Source organism: Gopherus evgoodei, chromosome 5 (genome assembly GCF_007399415.2).
Source record: "Gopherus evgoodei ecotype Sinaloan lineage chromosome 5, rGopEvg1_v1.p, whole genome shotgun sequence".
Classification (NCBI taxonomy): Eukaryota; Metazoa; Chordata; order Testudines; family Testudinidae; genus Gopherus; species Gopherus evgoodei.
This window is the reverse complement of record NC_044326.1, coordinates 70617362-70633883: the sequence shown is the minus strand read 5'-3', so window position 1 is coordinate 70633883 and position 16522 is coordinate 70617362.

The following is a 16522-nucleotide window of genomic DNA, read 5'->3' as shown; positions in this document are numbered from 1 at the left end:
CCATTATCCAAGTCTTTAATGAAAATATTGAATAGTACTAGACTCAGGACAGACCTCTGTGGGGCCCCACTAGAGATGTGTTCCCAGCTTGACAGTGAACCATTGATAACTACTCTGAGTATGGTTTTTTCAACCAGTTTTGCACCCACAGTATAGTAATCTGATCTAGACCACATTTCCATACTTCACTTATCAGAATGTCTTATTAGCTGATGCCATTAGCTGATCACAAGTGTGGGGCAAAAGCCTTGGAGAAGGCTCTCTGATTTCTTTCAGACCTGGTCTAGACTACAGAGTTAGGTTGGGGTAAGGCAGCTTATGGTGACCTAATTATGTCACTGTCTACAAAACAGCCCTGCTCCCACTGATGTATTTGCCTTACTACACCAACATAACTCCACATTTGCAAGGCTTATGTGGGTGTAATTAGGGTTACTTACATCTGCTGTTGGCTGTCATTCTTTTCTGTTGGCTGCCATTCTATTTCAGAGTTACCTGTGAAATTGACAAGAAAGCCTTCATGGAGGGTAGGAGGCGCCAGCTAGAGCCAGCTGCTCGGTCTTGCTGCTCCCAGCCAGGCTGGTGCTCTGGCTCCCTGCTCCACAGTCAGATCCATGCTGCTGCCTGGGCTCCCCACAAAGAGCCCTGCTGCTGCCTGGGGTCTCAGCATCTCACTCCGAGCTGGGCTACTACCCAGGCTCCTCAGTGCCCACCAAAGAAGGAGTGTAGCATGGATGCGAATCACTGCAGTAATTACTACAATGGCTGTAAGTCAACCTTCATTAGTTGCAGGTTTCATGGAGAATAGATAGGGATAGTTTAAAAAGTAAAAATAGTTGTCATATGGAGAAGGAACAAAAATACTCCCATTGACCCAGCTTAATCTTCTTTAAACTGGGGATTTAAGTCTTTTTTTGAGATATGTTCTTGGCTGAGATGGTGAGGCAGGAAGGGGTTATCCTGTCTTTAGGCTTCTTGCCACCAAAACAGAAAATGGAAACAAGTTTTCTAGTTCATCCAAGCAACCAGTTATCCGGTAACATTTGAGCTAGGTGTTCTGTGAAATTAGCTCTTTTAATGCACTTAAACTAGTGAGTAAAGTATTCAGACAGGAACACCTCTCATTTCTAAGGCTCTTTTTCTGAACAGCTGAATCTATTGACAAGTGAATAATCAGCACTTTCAGTTTCTCAAATACACTCTCATACAATGTTAGCTCTACTTTAGTTCTCAGCCTTGTTATTTCCATTTTCCAGTAACTTCTATCCTCTTTGAGTGAATTATTTGCTTTTCTGGACTGAAATTAATGCCACCCACTCTGTTAAAGTCAGATCCCAACTTCCTGACTTACCTATTGTTCTGTCCCTTTCTTACCCTGCTCTGTCAGTTCAGCACTATATCTCCAGCTGGGAGGGCAAGGAAACGACTCCCTTGGGAGCAGTTTATCAGAACAATAAATGTTATGGATTTTACTAGGATGCCATCAACATTCACCATCATGCTGAAGCAAAACAATTGTTCCTTTTATTCATATAATATATAGGTATGGTGTACGGTAAGTGTGTGTCCAGCAGAGTACAGTATCTTGACGGCACTAGGAGTTACTTCAAAGCCCAACCATCACAGGCTGTACATCTTAATTTTTGTTAATGACTGTTTCCCATTTTTCTTCCTGCACCCCGTTGTGCATTTGCTTTAATTGCTTTGCTCATACACGCATCCCCAAATCAGTGCCAGCCTTGCAGCTTAAGCTTCTCTATGTTCTCTTTCTGGATCCTCTCTTCCTTCACTCCCCTTTATCGTACTGATCGCACACAACTCCACTGATTTCAAGGATCCACCATCTCTTGATTTTGCTGAGACCTGCTGGGGCTCAGTAGAATCAGGTCTGTCAATGAACTTCATAGCTCTGTAATGAGGCTAGGACGGATTCCTATTCACGGACCATAGGAAGACAGAAAAGGCAGATCTTTGTGTTAACACTCACTCACCCTTTTATATTTCTTATACTATTGTTTTTTAACCTACTAGGAAAGCATGCCATTAGTAGAAAATTAGTGTACTTTTAATAAACATTTCTTGATCAGAACTGCATATTGTAATGTTGAAATACATTGTTAATCTGCCTTAGATATATTCATTGAGTGCTAAAGGAAACTATTCACAGTAAAAATAAACTTGTCATTGTCTTTAAACCTCAGTCTCTCAATGACATACAAGACCAGTTTTTAGAGGAAGCCAGGGAGGTTAAAAAAGAAAAATCAGAAGCCTTGTACCACACATATGCATGTGCTTAATTTGCATGTGCAATTACCACAACAGTCTGCACAAATCTGTCATGAGAACACGACAGAAAAGTTTTGTATACATGTGTGTGCACAAGGGCTAGATTTCTGACTTTTTCAAAATCTGTCCCATAATATAGCCTGTCTGTTTGTACTTGATAGGCAGGGCGGTTCTTGTTGATCTTGATATCTGAGATATGCCTAATGTGTTTAAATATTGATCATTCTCATGTGTCTCAAAGATGCATATTTTATAAATTATAAAATAAATGAAATCATATCAGATGTGTTTCACAAATACTGTCAAATGTTCCTCTTTAGATTTTAAAGGATGCAATTGCAAGAAATACAGGAGAAAGGTATTTGGTAGAGACAGAAACTTACTGTTTCCATTGTATTAATGAAACATATATATGAAAAAAGTAATTAAGAACTAAAGAACCTGAAGATTAAGAGTTTATTTTATCTTTCAGTATATGATCATTTCCTCCCAGAACACTTATAAACCATTCCAGTTGTCCCATTCCCTGAAAACAGGTGTAGTTATGGCTTCTTTGCTAGAGTTGTCTCCATGGCAAGTTCTCCTGGCCAGATACCTACAACTCATTTTTTGTAAACAAGGCATTTGGCTGCCCCCACTGGCTCTGAAAATGGTCTGATGGGCCAGCCAGCTGAGAAGCAGCACTCTTGAACAAGGGAGCATCATGATGCTGGATTATTCTGCCTTCCACATGCCAGGTAGACTCTTTGCTTCCACAGGCTGTAGCTTCCCCTCCAGCTATGTTCTTCCCCAGCTAAACCTGATCTCCATTGCATGGTACTGCAGCTAATAAGCCTCCTGTAGTTAGTCTTCTAACTCAGCTTCAGCCATTATTGCCTTTCACCCTCAGTATCAGAGGGGTAGCCGTGTTAATTTGTATACACAAAAACAATGAGGAGTCCGGTGGCACCTTAAAGACTAACATATTTATTTGGGCATAAGCTTTTGTGACTAAAAAAAACCACTTCTTCAGATGCATGGAGTGAAAATTACAGATACAGGCATAAATATACTGACACGTGATGAGAAGGGCGTTACCTTACTAGTGGAGAACCAGTGTTGACAAGGTCAATTCAGTCAGGGTGGATGTAGTCCACTCCCAATAACTGATGAGGAGGTGTCAATACCAAGAGAGGGAAAATTACTTTTGTAGTGAGCCAGCCACTCCCAGTCCCTTTCAAGCCCAAATTAATGGTGTTAAGTTTGCAAATGAATTGTAGCTCTGCGGTTTCTCTTTGAAGTCCATTTTTGAAGTTTTTTTGTTGAAGGATGGCTACTTTTAAATCTGTTATTGAATGTCCAGGGACATTCAATTTCATCCTAGGCTGGCTACTTCAGCCACCAATTTTACTATCTCTAAAGCTTCTATATGTCAGGTCTACTATGTGGTCTCAGTTATAAATACTAGGTAATGTAAGGTCACCCATGTTGCTCCAACTGCTCCCAACCCCACCAACTCCAGAGCCCCACAAAGAGGAAATCCAGCCATAGCGTGCTCAGCTTTCTGCAGGTACCACTCCTCCTGCATCACAGCTGAGACTCATCAGGGGGCACCTGAGGGGAGTTTGCTTAGAAGGTAAATTAATGGCTTGCAGCCAGGCAGTGTCCCTCCTTGTCATCTAAATTATAGCCAGTGTAGACCCAAGTTGTCAGTAACCTGTGCCTGCTCTGCAGAATTCTAGGGCTCAAGGGACTGCTGTGAGAGCCTGCTTGGGGTGGCTTTTGTTCTTATTTTAGGCATGAAGGTCAGTTTCAGACATAGAGAATAGAGGGTAAGATCCTTGTACTTGCAGATGCAATTTTGATGTGCTAGGGGAAGGTTTCACTGCTCGATTTTGACCATCAAGCATGGGATGAGGCAGAAGGGATGGTGTTTGATATGACTGTGATGCTGGTAGACCAAGTGCCAGCTCATGCCGAGGCCTCATTGAACACTGACAAATGCATAGCTAGAAAGCAGTCTGGCTCACCTGGTGTTAGTATTATTAAAATGGATGTGTTTAGATTTTATGAAATACTTGTAGGGTGCTACATGTATTAATCTCACTTAGCATCTGTACTCCATGTTATTGTTATATTAAATGTCTGCATTTAACCTCTGTCTAACTCATGAAACAGGAAAGAAACATTAATTAATGTAAAATGCTGGCTTCCTAAGGAAGGTGTTAGGTCCTGCATACGAGAAGACCCATTGAAACCAATTCAGTCATTGTGAAATGACAACAACCTTGTTTATTGTACTCCCCATACCCACGAAGAGGAGATGTGCACATGGACTCGTCCTACCATCTTGAACTCTGGGAGAAAGGAAGAAAAAATCCCTGACAAGAAAGAACGGTATGTCTATGCTGCTTGGACTGGGAGATGGCAAGATTTCTAAGGATAAGGAAGAGATCCCAAGCTCCTTAGCTTGGGTTAGCCCATGAGGGCAAATAACTTGTATATTACAGTAGCTTCTGTTACGTTTTGAAACCTAAGACTATAACTCATTTGTATGTGCATATTTATCTGCTTTAACCTTGTAAATATGGTAGAACCCCACTTATCCGGCCATCCATTAGCCGGCTCTCCATGTTACCCAGGCCACCAACGCAAACAGGTACAAAAAGGGGAAATCTCTCATATGGCCACTAGATGGCGCTGCAGCATTGTACTTTCCCATTCTTCTGTTTATCCAGATTTTTGATTATCTGCTCTGGCCCCAGTCCCAGTTAGATTGGAAAAAGGGGTTCGGTAGTAACTCTTATATTTCTTTCTCTTAAATAATAAATCTTTAGTTAATTTATTATAGGATTGGCTACACGAGTTGTCTTTGCTGCAGGATCTGAGGTAAGTGACTAATCTTTTGGGACTGGGAGTAGCCTAAATATTATTGTGATTTTTAGTGTAAGAGACCATCTATCACAAAGGAAGCTTAATTGGGTATCAAGACAGACTGGAGTACCCAGCGGGACTGTCTGACTCCATGTTAAGACTGTTGTAGTGCTTGAGGAGTTCACACTTGATTGGTGAAATCTAAGTATAGAACTCACACCCAGGTTGGGGTTTTTGCCCTGCTTAAGGTTCCATGAGGTTGGTACTCCTGCTCCTCAGCCACTCCAGACAGTTTGACAATGACCAATGGCTGGAACCAGACCTCAATGATATACACATTGGATTGGAAGGGAGAGGATCATTAAGAGATCTGGCAGGGTTTTTATACACAGAGTCTTCCTTCCTTCCTCCTGACACACTTAATATTCATTTATATGGTCTTTTAATTAAGCAAAAGAGGAACCAGATTGAGCTCAAACTTTATTTTCCCTTGTACCAGGCTGACATGGGTGGCTACATTACTCAGTGGTTCTGGAGGAAAGCTAGCATTCTTGTCACTACTGACAGTCCCAGAAGGAATGTCAGCCATGAGATTTGGAAGTTCACCCATAACAGCTTCAAGGAAATCTTTGGTCATGGCATTATATTTTCAAACTGCTTATCCATCTAGATAGAGTGTAGCTTTCATACACTGGGAATGGCATTCAGTCTTGATATCCAGTCCCAGTTTGAAGGGTAGCTGCCTGAAGTAAAACTGATGAATTATCAGGCAAGCAATCAATATCTAGTGCTGGATAGGGTTATATTCAACATTTGCATGGATGATGAATCTTCTGATTTCATGACCACCAAGAGGACTATGGGACTTTCTCAGGTGGATATTATCTTAACTCATAGCTTGGTGACTCCTGATCTAGTGTTTGGGTTAGGATTAGAGATTTAGAAATTATATCCATGTCATGCTCCAGCCCGTGTCTGTTGATCTGCCTATTGGGCTCCGCTTTCTTGTTGGGATGAAGGATTTATTTTGATGACCTACTCTCAGAAAATAATGGAACCCAAATGTTTCTAGGAGCTCCTGACTGATCAATGGTTTCATGGAATTTAATGTATTTAACTGTCCTCCACCACTGATATAGTGGCTTCCCCGCACCCTCAGAACTCTTCTGAGGAAAAAGTGATGGATCACCTTGGTTTATGGAGGGCCAGCAAGGCTGAAGCTGGGTTCGGTTCTACTGATAGTTATAATTTATGCTAATATTTTAAAATGTTGTTAAGGGTACATAACAAAAGAAAGTGCGTTAGCCAGGTTTAGGCTGAAATTGGTCAGCTATAAAATAGGAGATTATTTTAACTTGCAAGATTTTAGTGAAACCCAGCAGTAGAGGTTTCTGGGGTTTGGCTTGAGGGTAGCTCTAACTTGTTCTAAGCTACTGAGTTGTATTTGACTCCTGCTTTGGATCAGATAATCAGACCTAAGAAGCCAGTGACCAGGCAGTCTTGGGAATATACAGGGGCTCCAATAGTTACCTGGTTTCTGTTTCATTTTACTTAGTGTTTCCTCTGGGCAAGAGAGTGACCATGGCTTCCCTGTGCTGAAAGCAGGGCAAGATTAACTTTCTTGTGGGTCTGGGGCTATTAGATTTTGTGGGGGCCCTGTATAAAAGTCTTTTTCCTAATTTAAAACAAAATGATCACAATGATAGCATTGAGGCTATTAACGCTAAACTAAACTTGCCTTTTAATTAACATTAAGCCATTCTGTGGTTACATTTCAGTCTTAAAACAAGTAGAATACAGTGCAGTTAATTCAAAATAGCCTACTTCTTACCTTAGAACAGCTGTTACTAGTTTCTTTCTGGGAGGGAGTTTGAGTGCAGGAGGGGATTTTGACCAGGGGCATGGGATTGGGGTGCAGGAGGGGGTGTGAGGTGCAGGCTCTGGCCAGGAGGCGCTTATCACAGGCAGCTCATGGCCAGGGGCACAGCAGGGCTTAGGGAACTGGCCAAAGGGAGCTGTGGGGATGGTGCTGGGGTAAAGGGCAACACACAGAGCCACCTCCTTCCCCCCTTGGGCCACAGAGACATGCCCACAGCCGACTGCTTCCCGGATCAGCGTGGGGCCATGGCAGGCAGGCAGACTGCCTTAGCCCTGCTGGACTCTTAGCGGCTGGGAGATCGCAATTGACTGGCAAAGGCTGCAGCTCTTAAAGCCCCATCATTAATCTGACCCTGGCTGAAAAGACCGTTCACATCCATTTGCTGCATAAACTCATCTGGTCACTAATGTAGAGGCCTTTCTGCCATCACTTCTTAGAACTGTGTCCTTCTCTCACATCATACTCAACCCATTATTTTTATCCCCAGATTTAAACAGGAGACTCCAACAAAATGAACTATTAAATCTGCCCTCCATTTGCTGGGACATGCTATCTGCACCTCTGTGTTGTAAAATATGAACATTTGGTTAAAATAATGGAATTCAAACAAATGTAATGATTAACTCCTATCTTGAGAAAACATTTAAAATTAATGTCTTGTTTCTACAACTACGTTTGGGATTTGATGCAATAGTCCTTGCAAGGGTTGATATAGAAGAAATTATTGCAGCCCAATACAATTCTCCATTTTTATTGGCTCTTATACAGAGAATGGCAGCCAACTGATAACATATTCAGTGGAATTTTCCTTCCATCCATCCACAAAATATGCAACAAGCAAATGCATAAAGCTTTTTATTTTGAACAGAAAAAGTGATTGTTTTAAAAATATCTTGCATTTTTATGCTACTGTTAGATGTGAGCATACATGGAATTCATTACACTCATTTATACATTCATCTATACTATGTGTGATAATAAATTAACCAGAATTAAATTCAGTTTACAACTCTCTCTCTCTTGCCTGGATTCTTCAAAGACTTGTTATACTTCAGAGGGACTACTCAGATTGTATAGTTAAGCATGTGCATAAGTCTTTACAGAATCAGGACCTTATACAACATTTGCTGAATTCTGCCTTTTGCGTTTTCAGGCCACTGATGAAGTAGATCAGCCTTATTAGCTGTCATTAAAGTAAGCACAGAACTCCTCAGCAATTCAAACACCATCATATTACTGTACTCTCATTCACTAATTGCCATTCTGTTTAAATCATAATTACTTCCATAATTTAAGTATGGAAAAACATAATATGTTATATAACTTCCTCATTATTTAATGGATGGAAAAAAGCAAGTAATTCATATTAAATTCAGTATTCTTCATTTTGCCGTCTTAACTGTATACATTTCAAAGAAAAATATTTACTTACAGAATACTTGGAACATCCACATGTGCCAGACTAACTACCAAGACTGCCATGCTGTATAACTATTGTGAATGAAGGCACAGTGTGTGCCTGTTTCATTAAATATAGAAGTATCCTGAGGACAATTATCACTTCTTTCCTTTAGAGGAACACTTGTTTGACAGTTTGAGACTAGGAGTCAGAAAGTGACTGTCTGGGTTGCAGTGAAAGAATCTGTATTTTATAGAATGTCAGACCTTAAATAAATTATGCCAGAACAAATAAGGAATAACGTAAAAAACAAAGACTATAGGGACCATTACAATGAAGTTCTGAGTACTCTGTGAAGTGCTAAATGTGACAGTTCCAGGGTAACTGCACCTGTATCCACCCTCTGTGGGCCACTGTAAGAGCGCCCAGTCAGGTTTCTGGCTATCACCCGTCTGTGTGCAGGGACCCTTCTGACTGGGGTATTTTAAGACTGCACAGACCCCTGCCATCCACGGTGATATTGCCAGCAACCCAGTCTACCTAAAGGCAACCCAGTCTACCTAAAGGCCAGCCACTGTGCATTTCTCTCTCTAAACAGTATGAACAGTGTATTGTCCATCGTTACAAGTTGCTACACAGCTCTTTCTAAGCAAGCACATTTATTCTTAAAGTAAAAGCATTACAGAGAAAACCTGTATCTTAAAATTGTTTCTGTATGCATCCTAGAAGCTTCCCTGACAGTTACACATCAGTTTCAAGGGGACATAATAGGTCAAAGTCTTGCCAACCCTTCTGCAAGAGGCAAGGACCCTCTTGGACAGAAGGCCCTATCTATTCGCTAGGTCAGAAGGAAGGCCCTCAGACAGTTTAAATGGAGCCTTTAAAGCCATTTCTTTGACTGTTGGCTCGGGAAAACCCAGTCTGAATCACTACATACCAGCATCCACAGGGATAGGTACATCTCTAGAGGTGTTTACAATATAACTGATTCCCTTTAATCACCCCCATTGTTTTTGGATCCTGAAGGGGCTGTAGTAACCCTCCTCCCTGGAGTTGCATACAGCCCCTAGCCCACCATGAATAAAATTAATATAATATAGTTTCCAAAGATATTGCATCTGGTTGCAATACCCATCACGCTAAGCACCCTTCAATTTCCACTCCTGTCAATGGAAGTGGAGGCTGCTTAGCACCTAGCAGAAGATGTTCAGCCTCTCATGGAACTGGGTCTTATGGGTAAAATTCATTCAGGACAATTGCAAAAGCCTCTGTTTCTTACAACTCCCCTGTGTTGGGCTGTGTAGGTGTTAGGGGTAGAGTGGTATCTTAAGATGCCTCCATGCTCTCTGTGCACCCTGGAATGGGTCTGCAGGCCAGCTTTCCATATTAAAAGGCCAGAGAGGATTTTTAGGATAATCTAGTCAGAGCTCAAGCATAACACAGGTATCTCAGATCCTCAGAGGGTGCTAGGCCTTCAATCTTTGCACAGTCTCTCTGGGAGCACACTATTTCAGGTCTAGGCTTTATGCACCTCCCCTTTCTTAAATGGGGAGCCCCATGACTCCACTGATCTGAGAGTGGGTCTCTGGGTTCAGAACCTCTGTGGCTTCTTTAGCAGAGTCCAAAAAAGCTTGAATGCCCTGCAGGAGACATAACCCTCCTGGGAGCCATACAACAGCAGATGTTTTGCAGGGACATGGGCCAGGCTTTTCAAAACAATTGGAGTATGTTATTTTAGGGTCTTTAAGTTAGAATGTTAAAGCAAAACCTACATATGTAGCTTGCTAGCTTCTGCTTTTTTTCAGGTAAGGAGGCTCCTCGTTTTCCCTGGCCTGGGATGTAGATTTTGTTATAGGCAAAGCAGGGAGGTTTGGCTATGAGCCCTTGATCCAATCTCTCTCTCTCCTGCACTGGTCAGCTGAGTTCTTATTAACCCATCCTGACCCCTCGGTTCTTTGCTTCATGTTGCAACCAGTCTGGTTCTACATGTTCTCCCTCCCTCGGCTGCCAGGTGTTAAAAGTTACCATCTAGTTGTTGAGCTTCCATTGTATTTCCACAGCAATATCATTCATATACTAACAGTTCATGCTAACCCAATGTGACCAACACCCATTTTGTACTGCACGGCCCGCTCCCTGCTGATCCCAAAAGCGAAGCTAACTACTTCACACTCAGTGGATAACAATAAAGTGAGTGGGGAAAATGAGTCACACATTTTTCATAAAAATAATACAGAAATTTCTCACATTTTCCACCGCAGGCCATAGAATGTCATGCAGTAATTCCTGCATCAAGCCCATAGTTAGAGCATCTTTAAATTAAGATCAGATAGCTTTCTAAAAGGTTTCAAGTGATGGGTAGTACACCACAGCCGTGAGTGGTTATTCCAGTAGTTAATTACCCTCACGTGTATGCCTTATTTCTTGTCTGAATGGCCTTCTTCTCACCAGGAAAAAAAGGTGTGTTTGTAACTAACATTAACAAACTTACAGTAAAATCCTAGGGACGACGCGGCAGTTTGTAGTTTTTACATGAATCATCAAGTCGAGTTAAAGACTAGGCACTCTATAACATCAAGTGAAGACAAGCCCTTTGTTTTCTACATTAAATGGTGGAGAAAGGGTCATGGGATTTATATTTATATCAGTTAAGTAGCCCCAATACATAGCACAAGGGCCACAGAGAAGCTGCAAGCATTATTTCAGTCCATAATTGCCCTGCTACATTGCTCTGCATTAATGGGGTGATTTCACCTCCCCAGCTCTCGGTATAAAGTTTGCTCATATAAATCCTGATTTACTGGCATTTTATACAGGTAAAGTGAATCTCATCCTAGCAGAACAGGAAGTAACAGTCCTTACTGTAAAGAAGCAATAGGAATCCTATAACCATGCAATCAAGTGTTATCCACTCTGTGATTTTTAAAGAAATACTGGGCTATAAAGCAGAAAGATTTTCTAGCTTAGTTTCTTGAATTATTAGGACACAACTCAACCTTTTCTGAATTGTCAGACAGTTGTCACTAAGTATGCAGGATATAGAGGGTTGGGACAGGAAAAGAAAATCCATAGAAGAACCCAGTAATCTGGTATTTTTAAATAATATGTTGAAATTCTGTATTATAAATCAACCTCTTGCTATTTCTGATTAAATTTATATTACACCATGCTGCAACTTTCATATAATAAGAACTTACAGCTGTACAGAGTCCTTAACTCATTATGTCAAGGTATTGCAACACTCTCTCATAGTCATACCATTCCACATTTGTTCTTAGGAAACAACTGGAAATCTTTAGTGGACATCCAAAATTTTCCACAGCAGTGGCCTGTTTGCTAAAAGCTCAAAACAACAGGACACTCCAAGGCATTGGGGCTGTGATTCCAATATGATGTCTGGCCAAGCTAATAAAAAATAAACAGATTCACCCACAGTACAGACACTTTAGCAACATACTCAGATGTGTCCTGAGGGCATTCTTTTAAAGTACAGTATAATCAAAAAGGAGGGGGAAGTCCTTCCGCGAGACCCGATGAAGAGCATTTCAGGTTTCTAGAGGGAAACACAAGAGACAAGAAAACTATAAGTTCAGCTGAAGGACAAAACACAAAAGAAGAAGAAAAATCAACAATAGTGCAATAAAATGAAAATACAATTACTGTACAAATGAAAGCCAATAATGAACTCAAGGTCCTTATCACCTAAACCCTGGTCCTCATGGCATATGCATGAATCCTCATAAGGATAGACCCTTTCTACACAGTCATTGGTGGTGCAAGGGGACATGAGCAAATAGACATTATATACCATAGACTACACCCAGCTGCTCCAGGGAGCTGTCAGGAATGGTGAGACAAATGAAATATTCCATAGACTTAGTTACAGTTGCAGGGAATGTTGGACACAATACAGTGGTACACCTGAAGCAGGGGTGTGTGAAGTTTATTTAGTGACTAAAAAGCATTTTGAACATGCAAAGAACTGTATTTTATTGCAGACTTAAGGAACTCATGGAAAATATAAAACAAAAGAATGTTAAAGGGCAGAAAATGTCAGGAAAATAGAAAATATCTAAGCATTGTGTCAAAAAGCTGAAAATTGCAATTAGCAGACAAGCTAATGCCAAGTTAGATATGTGGAATGATATGAATGAATGACTGAATGAAGATGTGAGTAGAAAAAAGAAACCTCACTCTGTAGCTTATGTCGCATATGGAGTGAACAGGCAGAGGCATCAGAAACAGCAAAAACCGGCAGCTGCCCGCTAGAGACGTTGATGGAATTACCCATATTCATGAAGTTTGCTGATCTGGGCCATTTCTTAATTTGTCAGTGTGTACAGCAGTATCTCTGCTATGCACATGTAACATACAATGTTTCTATTATAGTCAGCATCTCAAAAGAGAGGTCATCAACTTGAAGTGGGAAAAATGACAACTATCCAACAGATTTTGGTGTAGATTTGAGAAGGTGGCAGAAAGTGGGTCAGAAGCTGGAAATATGTAATGTGGTTCTTTAAAGCAATATCAAATGTCATCATTACATTCAAGATAACTTCAAAAAGACTTACTCTCATTCACAGGACACATTCATCACAAGGGCAGGAGAGAGGGACTAGGTAGAAATTATTTGGGCAGCAATATTTCAAGCAACTGAAGGAGTGTTTATATTTTGGTTGAAGGGTCTATTCAATATGCTTAGAAGAACCTCCCTGGCAGGCTTAAAAGTTTGCCAATAACAAAACTTTTGGAATGCTGGCAAAAATTAACATTTTAAGAGCCATAACTGTTATATTACAGAGAGTAAGAGTTACTTATTTTTTATTTTATTTACATTTGCAAATGTATAGAGATGTCATTCACCTCCTAGACACATTAATTTCTTGGTTTTTGCCCTTTAACTCTCTTAATTGGAAGAAAGCATGTTACTGCTGATTTATGGATTCTTCAGTAGTGCCAGGAATCATTTTAAATGTACACAGCTGCTCTGCAGTAGTTTAACTTGGCAGATAGTATTAAACCATTGAATTGTGTCATTTATTTGTGTATGCACACAATAAGTTCCTTGTGCAGGTTCTTCAGAAATACTTGCAACATGATTTTGGAAATGTGGCCTAAAAATAACCTAACCATGATTTATTGTTTTGGTGCTTGTCTCCAAAGACCATATCTAATATGAAGAATGAGATATCAGGGGACATCAGAGATAAGGCACTAGAATGGAAGCCATCCATAAGGGGAACTGTACCATGAGTCCGGAATGGAGAAGTTCCCAGGGTGAGAACAAGATGCATGAGGGGAATAGAGCTCTCCTGCTGGTGTTTGGGAATGCTGGAGCACCTCATTATTTCATTGCTAGACAAGGGAGTATATGACATTGCATAATGAGAAAGGGCAACAGTCGTGGCCGGATCATCATCGGTTCTGATGGAGTATAAGTCATGGTAATTTATTGTGTCACTCCATTCAGTGAATCATAGAAATAATGCCTGTTCTCTGGAAAATCTGAGCAGGGAGAGTAATGTAATGAATTTTGCATATTTCCATTGTAAATACAGAGTCGTGTTGATTCTGAACGTAAACCACTTAGAAACAAATTGTCTCTCCATTTTTATGGATGACAGCTGAAAGTATATTTTAAAATCAACACTAATCAGGCCTTGATTAGTGTCCTGAATGATGCCTTGCAAAAATGGTATAGTTTCAGTTACAGCTCAAAAAAATACCTCTTAGGGTCACAGTACTAATCCTTTTGATCCATGCCACTTAATGGACTGGAAAGCTAGAGAACTTCCTTTATTTCTACTTTGGCTACAAAATAGAATAAGAACAGACTAGTGGGAATTGTAGTTTCAATTGCATCCTCAGCAACAGTTCCTAACAGGGAGTATTTAAAGACTGATTGATAGACATCATCTCCTGATGATCATAGCAGAACTCCTTAGACTGCTGATTGCAAGCACAGACATTCTGCAAAGTTAAATTTATGCTTGCTGTGCCTGCAGCACTCTGTCTTACCTATTATTTCTCCCCCCCATCAAATCTCATCTGTATAACAAGAACAATGGCCAAGCAAACTTGAGGCATAAAGTAAAATCAGATGCCTGGATTCTGAATAATTTTTAGGGTAGAAAAGGAAAATTTTAAAAATAATTCTAAAGAATTGAATTCTCTTGAAAAGAGGTTTGCTAGATTTATAGAAATGTTAGATGCTGAAGTCTGGTGTTTATTCATGATAATCCAAGTCTTGCTTGCCTTACTCAGACGGAACTTCCAGTTGGCATAGAATAAGTAAAGCGCATGGATAATGAGTGGTAGGTATTGCAAACTTTGACAAATTGCTGCACCATTTGCTCACAACCTATAATACAGTTCAGTCTCCTTGCCCAGTCAATCCTTGACTACTGAACTACCAACAAGGGGACCATTTAATGCCAAACATTCTAGTGCATAGAATTTCCACTGCTACATAACTAGTTGCAAATATATGCTGTGCATAGCTTTGTCTCAACCTATTCTACTACTCAATTGCAGTAACAGGCTTTTTTGAGATTCATACTGTGCTTTTGAAATTAGAAGGTTTTGCTTAAGCTGAGAGCAACAAACCAAAATCACTGTTCATTCAAGCAACAGAGGCCATTAGAAATACTCTTCTGTTGTTTAATGTTATTTTTCCTGGAGCTAGACTTGATAATCATTGAATTTAAGATCTTATTCGATATTTTTTTAAAATAAATTACTTTCTATGTTTACATTGCCCTCACTGATTGAATGTAGACCTTAAAGTTCAGGAGTGTAGTGGAAATTTTGGAAGTGAGTGTACTCTGTACACTATGTCACCGCCATATAGATTATATACAATAGACAATATTATAACCAGTTTATTGGAGCTGCAACTATATCTCTTATTTCTTTCAGTAGCTGATGAAATCTTTATGACTAATCTGGAACATAATATTTTTAAACAAACATTACTCAGCCAGCTGTGCAGATGCTACATATATGATATCTATCTTTTCATGAATAAAAATGAAGTACAGCAGACTCTGGAGCTATTCAACAAATAGTTCCCAGAGATCACCTTTAAAGCAAAACAGGGTTCAGGTCAGTTTATGGGATGCCAGGTTTACAGAGTTGTAATGAATGATTCACTTAAAGCTAGTTGATTACTGAATAATGCACTTATTCAGAACTACAGTTTATATATTCCTGTAAGAAAAAAAGTAGTAGAATAAACTAGTTAGCCAAATCTTATAATAATAATAAATAATACACTATTTTATAATACCCATGATATAAATGGTTCCAGATGGGTCCTGCAAAACCATAGGAAATTGCCATGTAGATGCTATTTGGATATCTATGGATGCACATATGACAGATATGGCAATTTCCTACAATATCCTTGGACAACCGTATTGTCTTAAGCTTATGTATTAAGGCGGGCTGTGATTGTATGCAGCTTCTCTACAGGGGAGATGGGACAGATGTAAGCCCTGGAAAGCATAAAGAAATTTAAAAGACTATATTGAATTGTGCCAGATAAACATGGACTTTTTTGAGACTATAAGTTTTAAGTGGATTTCCTGAGGAATCCTTGGGGAGTGTGTAATACAAAGTTTACATCTCTGGTTATCCAAAATCACAGCCGTTTGAAGATGTACCCTGAGGAGATGGCCATTGTCTGCTGATTTCCTATTATGGAAGTCCAAGATCAAAGACAAGAGCTGTATAAAGAAAAGCTGGTCTTTCCAGCTTTCGTTCTGGTTTTCAATCTAAGATGGATGAACTTGTGACCACAGGGAAAACCCAGTTGTGGGTTTTAAAGGACTAAAATCTACCAGAATCCTAGGTTGTATTTGGTGACTTCTGGTCAACTTCTTAGAATATGTATAGGTTCGCTTATGGTTTTAATGTTTTCTCTGTAATACCTTTGCCATAAAAATAGATATGCTTGCTTCAAAACTGCTTTATGGTAACTTATAACTACAGGCACCTATGTGCTTCAAAGCCTTAGTACAGAAAGTAAAGCACAGATGCTGACCTTTTTAGGCTGTCTAACTTGCTGGCGATATCACAATGCAAGGCAGCAAGCTGTGCAGCCT